The following is a 12,496-nucleotide window of genomic DNA, read 5'->3' on the forward strand; positions in this document are numbered from 1 at the left end:
AAAAAGCACAAGGAATCATAGCTTGATGTCTTGGCCATTAATTTTTCCCAGGGTGTTGATGCATTTTAATCTAGAGACCTTGGCTAAAAGCAGAAGTAGCACAGAGAACAGGAATGGGAATCTGCTCCCAGGACCAGCTTCCCACACATTTTCCTTGAGCTGGCAGCTTCTAAACCCATATGTTTCAAAATCTGATTTATAGCCATTCTTTTTGGAATCTAGTGAATTTGGTGGTATTTAACAGCAAATGCTTTGAGTTGCTCTCAGATATCTGCAGTATTTTGGAAGAGAGCTTCCTTTTTCATCCTTGATTCCTGTCTCCTCCCCTCTCCTCACTAAGCCTGACACAGCTTCTGAAATTGATGGGAAAAATGACAGGAGAACCAACAGGGCTTGGATCTGCTGTTGCACAGCTTCTAATTGTCCTCCGCAGTCCACTTTCAAGGTAGCATCACCTATGTGGCTATTTGACAAAAATGCGGACATCCAACAAAAAAGAGAAAGCTTTCTTCATATTAAAAGGAAATAATGTGTAGCAGGGTGGAACGCAAAAGAGGTGAACAGTTTAAAAGCCATGAAGGTAGCAACGTGCAAATACACATTTAAATTGCAAAGCCAAACAATTATGTGGCAAGTGCCCAGTCATGTGCACAGGTTTCAGTTATACAGGCACATATGCATACTTTTAAAGAATAATAATTCTTTTATTTTTTTAATTTAAGCCTCTGCTTCTGAATGTTTCTGAATTCCTTTTAGGGGAAAACCCAGATTTCTTAGACTAAGCAGGTATATGGTAGACTCAATCTACAGTGATGCATATATTCATAAAGAAAAGTACTGTATTGTGGAAAGAAGTATTTTTAAGGTGCAAAAAAGTTAGGGTTTAATAGGGTGTGAAGTTGTCAGAGAAGGATTTGTGAGGTTGGGATTTAGTTTAATGCTTATTAATTAGAGCAGAATTGGCAGCCACAGACTTGAGGAGTGAAATACCTCTGCCAATGGAATACATTAACTGGCACATAAACAGAGAAGTAGGCACTATCCTCTGGTGTTGGTTTAGCCACCTCTTCCTTCTGTACAACATGAGCTTGTGCAATGCGTAAGTCCATGATCTTTCCAACATGAAAACCAATGAACACACCCAGTGCTATCTCACAAAGCTCAGACTTACTCCTAACCTCATATTCAGACAAGCCTCCTGACATATTACTGGAAGATGAGAAAATATTTACCGCAGCATGCAACCCAGCTCCGATGAAAGTTTACCACTGATTGAACTGGTGAAAGGACCAAGATCCACAGCTCAAACAGGTAACACCTTCTTCATTAATCGCTGCTCTCAACAGTAGGTCTGTTTGATATTTAGATGATGTTTAAATTATACCTATTGATATAAAAGTAAAATAATAATAAAAAAATAAATCTGAGATGGTCTTTCTCCACCACTTTTTCTAGTTCAAGAGTTCCTTTATGGAGAAGATCGATTATCAATAAGAACAATTTCAAGTAGATTTTTAGCCCAGTTATCACCTCCTGTGATTACTACATTAATGAACATGTGGTTAGGCTCATTCCCATGTCAACCTTGGAATACTGATGTAACAGTCTAACAGCTCCACCAATGACCAGCAGTCACATGAATGCCCCAGTGCCCATGCCAATGCTTTTGTGGAACAAGGCTCTGTAAACCTTATGTTATTGCATTCATCAACTCCAAGTAGAACATTTTAATTAAACTACATTGGTGAAGTACCATGCACGATGAGGGAGGTTTATAAGTCATACATAATGACAATCAAATAATGCATGAGGGAAACTTTGACACATTGCACTTAGATTTAAACAGGTGAGACACAGTCCACTAAATTCTCTGCATGGGTTTAAACTACCTTGACAGCAGTTATTCCTCAGCTGTTCTTCCACTAGTCAGAACTCACATCCTGATTTTGTTGCTGAATTCTCCATATTTCAGTGTCCCACCTTACTCTTGCTGGATTGAGCAGCTGATGGGGTTACTGTACAATAATAGCTACCACAAAGCTTAAGAAAATCAGTGAGACAAAGCCAAGATCCATTGCATGAGTGGCACTGCCAGATATGACTGGCATATTTCCAATATTTCATTTGTGTAGACTTTAATCAGTATGTACAATATCTCTTTCCCTAAAGCAAATCCATTGTGTAATCTTTCACATGTAACTCTACGTGTCCTTTTGCCATTCTCTCCAGTGAAGCTGTTTCCTTATGTTTTTTTTAATACAGAAAATAATGACATTTTGGTGCTAATTATACTTCTTTCACATATTTCAAAATTTAATTGTAAAAAGTAAAGCTTCTAATGGTCAGATGACAGTTCTGAAGCTCTAAAAAAATCGTTCAGTTGTATCCATCCCTTGCACCTCTTAGTGAGGTAGGAATAACTCCCTTCTTTTACAAACAGGCAACTCATCCACACAAATTTGTGACCACAGGTATGACACTGAACAATTTATTCATAGTAATACAGGTGTCCTGGCTGCATGGTCCTTCCCATAAACTTAAAAATATATGGCAAGTGAGGACTGAAGGGTCATATTAATTTTATCGATATTTGGGTCAATATTTTGCTCTGAGTCACAACAGCTATACAGTCTAATCTGAACTCTAAAAGATGCACTTTCTCCTTTTTTTTCTTTTAATATTTATTTATTTTATAAAGGGTCTGTTCCAACCATTTTTTTTAAAGGAAGAACAATTTTCCTACAACCAGGCGGCTTTACATATGAAAATGTCAGAATGCTTGTTGGCCCAGGATAGCCAATGAATAAATACAAGATGACACATTTTGCCAGGAACAAGTGATGTACACATAATAAAATTACAAAGTAAACAGCTATCATCAATTGCCTTTCTGATAGTCACAGGGAAAGAGGATTACACTCTATTCTTTACACACAACTCTGTCAAGTAAAAGTGAATAGGAATTATTTTTTCCTCCCCAATTTCCAGGAATTCCAACAGACTGCTTTCAAAACTAAAACCTGGAAAAAATATCGGGTTTGTCCCCTGCATGACAATGTCTTACCTTATAAGGAAGTATTTGACAGCCTTAGATTAAACTCCTGAAAGCTAATGAAGATTCCTCCTTAATACACATTTCTTTTTTCCAGTTCGGACTTGAAGTGACAACATTACAGAAATACCCTGGAGGTTTTTATTTAAATAGCATCCTATAAAACAATGCCCTCTTGTCAGTCAACACTAATTCAGCAGAAGTCAAGCTATAAATCTGTCCAAAGGCCAGCAAAGTGCTTAACTTGGCACATCCCTAATAAAATTAGGAATGTGAGTTTATTACATGAACCTTAAGTAGGTTTGGCCAAGATATTAAGATTTTTGCTTATGGCAACCATGCCTAATGTGGATTGGTATTTTCATTATAACGCACCCCACAGCATTTCTCAGTAATGTCTCAGGTTTCCAAATTGGACAATAATTTTCTACACTATCTGACACATCACTAGGTGTTACAGATGAAACTCTGTCACTAAAGCTGCACACAGTTTAACTGTACTTAAAGATGGCAAAGGCTTTTCAATAATGCTAATTCTACTGCAAAATGAGGGCAAATTAATTAATTAATACTTCTATTAATGTAACGTGCTTTCACTTTGTTCAAGTAAAAAAGCACTTACGGGCTTTTAACCCAAGCTCAGATGCATTGTTTCAGCTCAAAGCAATTGAGAAGTGATTTCTACTGTAATCAGCTGAAACGCACATTAAGAAAAATAGTGAGAATGTAGATTATACAGCCTTTATTTTAGTTGGTTTTAGCCAAATATGCTTCTCAATGATATTGATGCAGAATGCCTCTTTAGAATGGTACCCTATAAAGCAGCCTCATGTTGTAACTTCCCTCTGACCATCTTCCACCAAATTTTTGTGTCACAGAAACATCTTTCCTTTGAGAGAAGAAACATACTCTGAGGTCCAGGAATGGAGATCATATCAATCATGTTCTCAACTGGCTAAAGAAGAACATACAATCTCTGGCTTCTGCAAAAGCAAAGGCTTTTGGTTATTAGTGCCTGGTACCACATGTGGCCCCAAGCCATACACTGCATTGCAGCCACTGCAACAGAAAAGATGCTCCTTAAGGGGCTGCAGTACCAAACACATGAATGTGCAGAGTCACTGAAGTTCACTTCATAAAAAATACAATACACTCTGGGAAGGAAATATGATTGATTTCCCTTGAGCAGACTGTTTATCAGACAAACACACTTTGCAAACTTTGACATAAATTGTTAGTTTTCTTGTCATACTGACAATATAAGAACAGTACCTTTGTAGAAACTTCCTGAAAACTCTTTAATGACCTCTAAACAGTGTTATCTTATCATCATCTGACTTTCTACTTCAATAAATCATTTAAAACGGGCAAAAAGAAAAATTGATACCCAAAATATGGATTTATTCTCCATAGCTATAGTATTTAAGATGTGAGGAGTCTTCTCACGAAATAGTTATGATGCTGATAAAGCACTCAAATCTCTGTATTTGCAGCCATTTTGCAAGAAAAGAAAGAACAACTCCCAACAAAGAGCCTCAGGAGAAATTAAAGGAAGATTTGCAGTTTCCAGGTCCTTGTACGTAAGGGTATGACAACACTGTTCACTTTGAAAGGCAATTGCATATGCAAATCCCTACTTATTGTCCACAATAGAAAGATGCAATATGGTAACATTTTGTGTGTGCAGGCTGCTTGTGAACACATCTAGTGACCTGCACACGGAGGAGGCCAGAGCCAGCACACAGAGAGATGTATCCAGAGCACATTACCAGCAGCCAGGCTATCACACATTGTATCACATTGTATACTTATTTAATACCCTGACAAGAGCTTAATTAATATTTCAAAAATTTTAAAATAAACTAATATTTCAAACAAATAATCTCTTTTTGTGTCTGCATTTGCAATGGTTATTTCAGTTGTTCACAAAATTAATGATTAGGAAAAAAACATGGAAAGGACACTTCCCAGACAAAACAAAACAGTCACTCTAAGAATCAATCTTGCATAGCCAGGGACAAGAAAAATACCACATAATCTATGGGAAAAACAAAATTTGTATATGCACTTCTCAGAATCCGAAAAATCAGTCTTTTCATAGAACCTCTCTAAACCCAAGAATATTTTCTTGGAATTAGTCTCAGTGCAAATTCCAAACAACAAGTATTTTTACAGATGTTGTCAAGTTGGACAATCTGAGAAGATAAAAAACCTGTTAGTTACTTGCGTGAATAATTTAGAGCCCTGTGCATGATCCTATCATCATAAAGGCTATGTCTAACTGTTGATTAGTAGGAAAACACAAAGTACCTGTAAACCAACACAGCTCTACAATTTTCCTATTTTCTTCTGATGTCTGGGAAGAGTACGCTGGTACATTGTAGTGCCAGGATGGCAGTCATCACCTGTAGCACAAACACGCTTGAAAGCACCACAGCAGCTTCTGAACTCAACCAGGCACCCTGGCATCTGCATGACTTCTGTTAATTTTTCCCTGCAAGGTGAAGATGCACTCGGGTGAAAACTGGTGTGATGATAAAGGCACATCCTGTCCTCTATGGAATGATCTGAATGAACTCCCATGTTTGGATACCTCAAAATGGTGCCCAGTGTGGATCTCAGTTCAGACCAGAGCTCCACAGAACAGGTCACATTTCCCTTTCAGGGCTACAATTAAAGCATCTCCATTTTTCTGTGAGAGATTTTTGCACAGCATTGCACCGGATACTAAAAACCTCTCTCGATCCTTCTGATCCCCCTCGATATCTCATTAAATTGACAGACCACAGCCTATTACCATACTTTTGCCAATTGCACAGTGGTTGTGTGATCTAGAGAAGAACTCATCTGACATCACCAACTAAACTAATATTCCCCACCGACCTTCATCCAATTTACAAATCCCTCTCTCTCCAGAGATGAAAGGCCAGAGCATTACTCCATGCTCCCCTCCGCAGTCAGTATCTCACATGTAAAAATAAAGGAGGTAGAGAAACACAACAAATCTTGCCTTAGAACTGAAAAACTCTATCCTCAGGCAGGATAGTTTATTTCAATTTGAGTAATTATATTCAGGTCTGAAGTTTTTATGTCTTACAGCTCTCCTTAATTCCACATCTCCTTACTGCAGACAGTACAGGCATAAAATATTTCATCATGGTCTTTTGTAAAGGTGTTCTGAAAAGCCACTGTTGTGCCGCACAGCAATTCCTACCCAAATTCCCAGCCACATCACAAACTACAGGATTTTGGATGTTGGGACCATAAAACTACACTGACATGACTAACTGAGATGGATTGAAAACTACATATTATAAAGCTAGGGGAAGAAAAACAAAATAGTGTTGCATTTTTAAGATATGATTTTAGAGAGTAGGTATTACAGACAAAACAGAGGTTTACTTAAAAAGTATTTGAAAGCTGCCTTTAACATGACAATCGTCCCCAACTCTTTGAAAAGAAAATATTTAATTTTTCTTTTCAGGATTTACCATTTGCATTACACATGTAGAACATCACGTTAAACATACATACATACTGAAGAAAAAAGCCCACAGTACAGCATGTCATTAAATCACCTTAGTTATCAAAACTTAATGAGCTCTGAAATAGATACAATCCCAATATTGCTGGTCATAAAAAAGATTTTACTTGTGACCTACGTCATTCATATAGAAGAATTAAGAAATTAGGGCATCTTTCCATTTCCCATTCGCTGCGTAAGTGTCTGTTCAGGGTCTAACTCCTAAGGGCAAGGAAAAGCACCAGATTTGGCAGGTTTTCCCTATGTTGTGAGGCATCATTACACAGAGCTGCCAAAGCTCTGCTCCACTGACCACAGTCCTGCACAAGCACACTTCCCACACGTACCACCAAGATGGGCACTGAGAGGCAAACTTCATTATGGCTTAGGCAGGAAAATGCAGTCTGGTTTTTATTGTAAAACATAGTATGGTATAGAAGATCAAGGGGAAATAACAGTCTTCCAAAAAGCAATGTGTAGCTGTAATCACATATTTAGCATTTACAGAAAAATGCAATTTCTGAGGACCTGATGAGCTTGTTAAAATTGCTGAAGTGAAATACAACAGTGAGTGAGACCAAGCCATCGAGTCACCTCAGACTCAACTACCAGACTGCTGAAGCAAGGAGAACCCACCATCTACTTCCACCAAAATTTACTGTTAATTTGGGAAAAGCCAAAAAACCAGAGCATCTGAGGTTGGCATAGGTATGAACAAGGATGCAAAGAGGCCACTGTTGTGACAGACTTTGGTCACTGACAAAACCAATTTCTGATAACTGAAGGGACAGCCAGCATCAGGATTCAGATGTGCTTCATATATTTCATGTACCTACAGTGACAAAACAGGAGTGCTTCACTTCTGAGTAGGCTTTGATTTGATTAATTGTGGTGAGATTAAGGGAAGAGAAAAATGGAACAGAAACACGAAATCTGCCTGCCAGGCTGTTTATATTCCAGCAGGAAGTACTTAACACTTCTTCGCTAATTTTCAAATACCAAATGATCAACCCTCACAGCTCTCCCATAGATATCCAGCATGGCATCTCTTCCAATATAACCTCTTTTAGCTGGATAATTTAAATCTAAGCAGTACGTCACTGGCACGTTACCCATTTCTAATGATAATCTGTTCCTGTCCTGCCTGCTATGAAATTAAAATTGAAATCACCCCTTTCTCCTTGAAGAAATCTACATTACATGCCTGCAAGAAATAGATATTATCTCCAATGTATGTACAAATCATCACTTGATCATAGTACTACAGTACATTTTAGAAAAGGTCATTAAAACTCCCCTGGATAAAACCAGGAGAGCCAAGGAAATCCTTTGGGATTTCCTTGTTTCTTAGATTTCCCTAAGTAAAAATAATAGTTAAAAAATAAATTCCATACACAAGCAGAAACACTGTTAGGCTACACAGTTCCATCTTGAATATGCAAATATCGTATCTCTTTCCTATGTCAGATTGAAAGATAATGTCATGCAGAAAATTAAGATCATCCGATGAAATAATGTTATGAAAAGTAGTTTGAGAAGGCAACTTTTTGAATGTAAGTTTTATATATTTCCACACTAAAACACAAGTGTCCAGGCAAAAAAGTACAAGATTTGAATATTTTGATCACGTTTTGCTTTTACTTCATAGAGAAGCAACTGGGAAATAGGGAGATATAAAAGCATATTTTTAATTAAATCTTCAGAGATGGTCTATTGAAAGGAACTTAATGTTTCATCACCCTATTAATTTAGTGATATGAAATTAATTTCATGTTAATTTGGATAAATAAGGCTGCCTTTAATGTTAATTCCATAAAGCTAAAGCCCCATTCATGAATTAAAAAACAAAAAACAACAAACAACAGTGTTTGCAAGCTATCTGGTCTTTAACATTGTACACAAGGCTTTGAGAAATTTAGAGCCCATTTCCAGCAGCCTGAGAGATGGAGAAGCTTTGTCCGAGCTGAAAAAGTTTTTGGTACCTTCAAAACTGGTACTATAAGAGGGCAGAACTTAACTCTGTTTTCATTCTTTAGCCTAAAAGAGGAATTTTTGTCAGGTCATTGAGTGTTTTTCCCTTCTCCATTCTCCTGTCTACCCCCACTAAATCAAAAGACCTAATAAAAACTTTTCCTCTTACCTCCAGTTTCCATTCAGAAAACTGAGTCTTAAAAAATGACAACAGCTTTAGCATAGTAAAATTACTGCACTTAGAACCTTTCTATGAACATCACACAATCTCTGTGGACCTGAGAAGAGAAACGTATTCATGGTGAGCAAATGCCACAAACATTTGATGGTGTTTTTTTTTCTTTTCCTCTTCAGGAGATGAGAAAAGGAGAGTTGCAATTCAGCAAATCCCTCTTCATACAAAATTTTTCAAAAGGGCTTCTTGTCCATTTTGAAAGCTAGAATTGCAGCTGTATAGGGGAAAGCACTTACTTTAAAAGGAGTTGGTGAAGAACAGGGCTGAAACTCGGGATCTCCTGACCAGTAAGGAGTCAATTCCCCCTGCCTTGCAGGAGGGGAGAGCAGTGAAGCCTCAGCAATGGTGCTGTGCCTAGTTAATGGGGTAGAGAGCTGACAGGAGCCCTTTGCAAAGTGGATTACAACAGGATGAATGACCTGTGCTGGATGAATTATTATCAGATAGTTCCTTGAAACATTATGTAAGTTACAACCTTGTTAAACCACATTCTTGGACTCTTGTCCTTCTTCCCTCAGCGTCTGGGACAAAGAAAAGGTGAAATGCAGGAGAAAGTACCAGCATATTTCTTGAGTTGCTACAACAGTTGCTTTGCTTTCTTAGGTTGTTTCTCCAGCAGGAGAGAAAGCCTCACAGGCATTTATTGGAACAGAAGTTATTGTACTGGATTTATGGAAGGAATTCATTTTAGGAACATAGTCAGAGGAGAAAATAAAACAAACTACATACAACTATTCTACATAATCAAATGAGTTCTACTATCTTACCACCTTTATATGGTTTAAATCTGTTCTTTCATTTTTCCTTCCACCCAAAAGCCACAATTAAAGCACCAAATTAAAAATATTGCATTCAGCATTTTTCTCCTCCTTATGTTTGATTATTTGTTTTGTGGGGGTTTTTTTTGCATACCTCTGAATGACACTCTGACAAGGTCAGGTGACAATAATAGAGGTTCAAAGAACAGGTTTTACACTGGGAAAGGAAATTTAATTAATCAAAGAAACAAATTATTTCCCTCAACTTATTTGACCTGTCCTATTCCTTATCTCTCCAGCTTTTTCCATCTTCACTTCAAACACTTTTAGGGATGCAGCTTTACATTCTGTGCCTTTCTCTTGTCCAAGGCAAGGGAAGGAATAAGAGGATGAACTTGCCCTATGAGGTCACTCAGCAATTACTTTTTTGAAAACACTGCACTTTCTCTGATACCATCAACATAAAACTGAAGGCTGAATGAGTTTGGTCAACGAAGTTTTAGTAATCTTGGCAAATAATGACTTCTGTTGAGAAGAGTCCACAGCTACTTCTAATGTACTGTGACATGACAGCTCCTCATGCCCACCTGGCTAAGAGCTGTACAGATACACTCTCAGTCACACTAATGGATTTGGGAAGAATGCAGTGTAGATGACACTTACTTTACTAATTACACAACTTAATTCAGTTATATGCTCTATAGAGCAACTAGTAAGCATACTGCAAGCAAATTTCATCATTTTAACCCTAGAATTTGCAGCTTCATCCCTTGTTTGGGAGAACAGGCTGGCCTGACTAGTGTGAGCAGAGGAAATGAGACAGTGATGTACCTCCCAGCAACTCTACTGGCCCCAAGAGCACTGTGACAGCAGTCCTAGTGGGTGTGTACCTACAGGTGTGTACAGCAAGCCAGAGGTAGTTCCAATGAAGCTGCATATCCTGAACCCGGTGCTCTGCACCATTTTCACAACAGAGACTCAAAGAAGCCTTCACGTGTTGGTTTACTGCAGTCACAAGAAGAATCAGGCATCAGAGCACTTTTACAAATGCAGACTTAGAGAGTTCACTGAAACCAGCAAAGCAAATTAAGAAAACTTCACTGTGTAGTATGAAGTGCTTTGAAGAAAGTGTTAAAAGAAGTAGACTTTCTTTCCTCAAGTCTTCCCCTTTCTTACCAGACAGCACAGTTTCTTTCTGAGAATCCATGTCATCATTCAGCTGTTTCTTCTGGCAAAGCCAGAATCCAGAACAGAATCTTCATGAAAGAGAAACCAATAAATTAGAGCTCTTTGGGAGCATTTTGCCGTTAGTTCTGTTCTCCCTGCCTATTAAGATTCTTTATTTGCTTCACCCTGAGATTTCTGCTGACAAGTCTATTCATTTACTACTAGCCTAGATAAAATGCTAATAAACAAAATGTCAAAAAATGTATTCATACGACTTTCCCCTTTTCACTGGGCTTGTTTTTAAAGGGACCATAGAACTAAACATTAACATCTGGTGAAATTAGGATGCTTGTTTCCCCTGAAGACTAAGCTCTATTTCAGACTGAAAACAACTTGTGAAAGAACTATCTGAAGTTTCCTTATTTCTCTGTTCTGCCAGACATGCTCAAACAACCCTGCCACTCCACTAATTTCAGCAACTGTCGCACCTCCCATCAAAAGCAAACAAGAATACCCATACGGAAATACATTATACAATGCTACACTTTCTACAGATTTTCTATGACATCCCACAGATGTTTTACAGTGGGATTATAATATTTCATTAAGCTCCACAGATAGGTTGTCATTATTCCAACTTCTACAGAATCAAACAGAAAAACACTTCAGAACACCTTCTTTTGCTCCCATATCAGTTCATGCTTTGTTATTTCCTTCCTCCCTCCCATTAGACTGGTGTGGAGCAATTATGCCAAAGTGTGCTCTTTGGTTGGGTATTCCCAAGGGAGTCCTCACCTTAGCAGATCTGTGCCAGTGAAGTTCAGGTGTATGGATGGGTGGCATCCCAAAGTAACCACCCCTAAACAAAGACACAGCAAACAAAGTGTCCCTATAAATTAAAGAGTCCAAGAGTGAAAGCTGCAGGCAGTTGGCCATTGAGAACTAAGTGAGACAAGCTGTCATTTGGCTGGTCATAAAACACATAGGTAGAGTGCCAGACCAAAAGGACCCCACAGGATACTCCTGTGTGTTTTCTCATTAATCTTGACCCTTCAGAAGTTCTGGAGACTGTAATTTTCTTTGTGTAAGGCTACTTGTTCAGCCTCTTTAAATAAACATGATGTCAAGATGCAAGATGGGAAGCAGTGATGAGTCGTAGGCAAGATATTTCTTCTTTCCTTGCTCCCCAGTTCCTTTTAACCTGAAACATATGATCCCCCAGCAATAGCTAAATGTTCTGTGGGGTTGGCAGGACACATACCTCCAGCCAAAGCTGTCACTTGTCCTAATCCAATTTGCTAGACATTTTCAGAATGAGATGGATGGGAAACACAGCCTCGCATGCTTTCACATGTGGAGGTAGTGCTCTACAGCGAGAATGACTGAATATTTTATTTTTGGAGTGTGTTTTGTGAACCATTCAGGTGAGAGGAAGAAAAAGCAGCCCTGAACATTTCCATCTTGCTTGGACTTTAAATGAGACACTACCAAACAAAAAGGTAACCTCAGGGCACTTTCATACATTTAGTATAAAACAAAGATTAAAACGATTATATGGAAATTAAGGATAATATGAAACATTTGTCTTCTTCTCAGTCAAACAGTAACAGGGCCTAGTTCAACAAATAGCTTCACAGCTTGAGGCACATTGCATGCAAAATGATAAAGTGGCTTGAGCTGAGAGGACAGCCTGAGTGGCTCAGCTCTGTTAGGTATGTCTCAGACAGATCTACGTAAGAGCTCATATTTCACCGCACTATTAACCTTCGGCAGAAAAAAAATAGCAAGTT

The 12,496-nt window shown here is 38.2% G+C and overlaps 1 long non-coding RNA gene across 3 annotated transcripts in view; it reads right to left on the reverse strand.

Moving 5' to 3' along the window:
• Window positions 1–1,242: 1,242 nt before the first annotated feature.
• The window catches only part of LOC113983756, a 120,673-nt gene continuing 109,419 nt past the window's right edge, over window positions 1,243–12,496 (reverse strand). For all 3 annotated transcript variants that reach the window (XR_005564151.1, XR_003539211.2, XR_005564148.1), the window contains one exon: window positions 1,243–1,384. This is a non-coding gene — a long non-coding RNA (uncharacterized LOC113983756). The remainder of the gene's footprint in view (window positions 1,385–12,496) is intronic.

Source organism: Pipra filicauda, unplaced genomic scaffold (assembly GCF_003945595.2).
Source record: "Pipra filicauda isolate LSUMZ 115617 unplaced genomic scaffold, ASM394559v2 scaffold112_size3218982_pilon, whole genome shotgun sequence".
Taxonomy (NCBI): Eukaryota; Metazoa; Chordata; class Aves; order Passeriformes; family Pipridae; genus Pipra; species Pipra filicauda.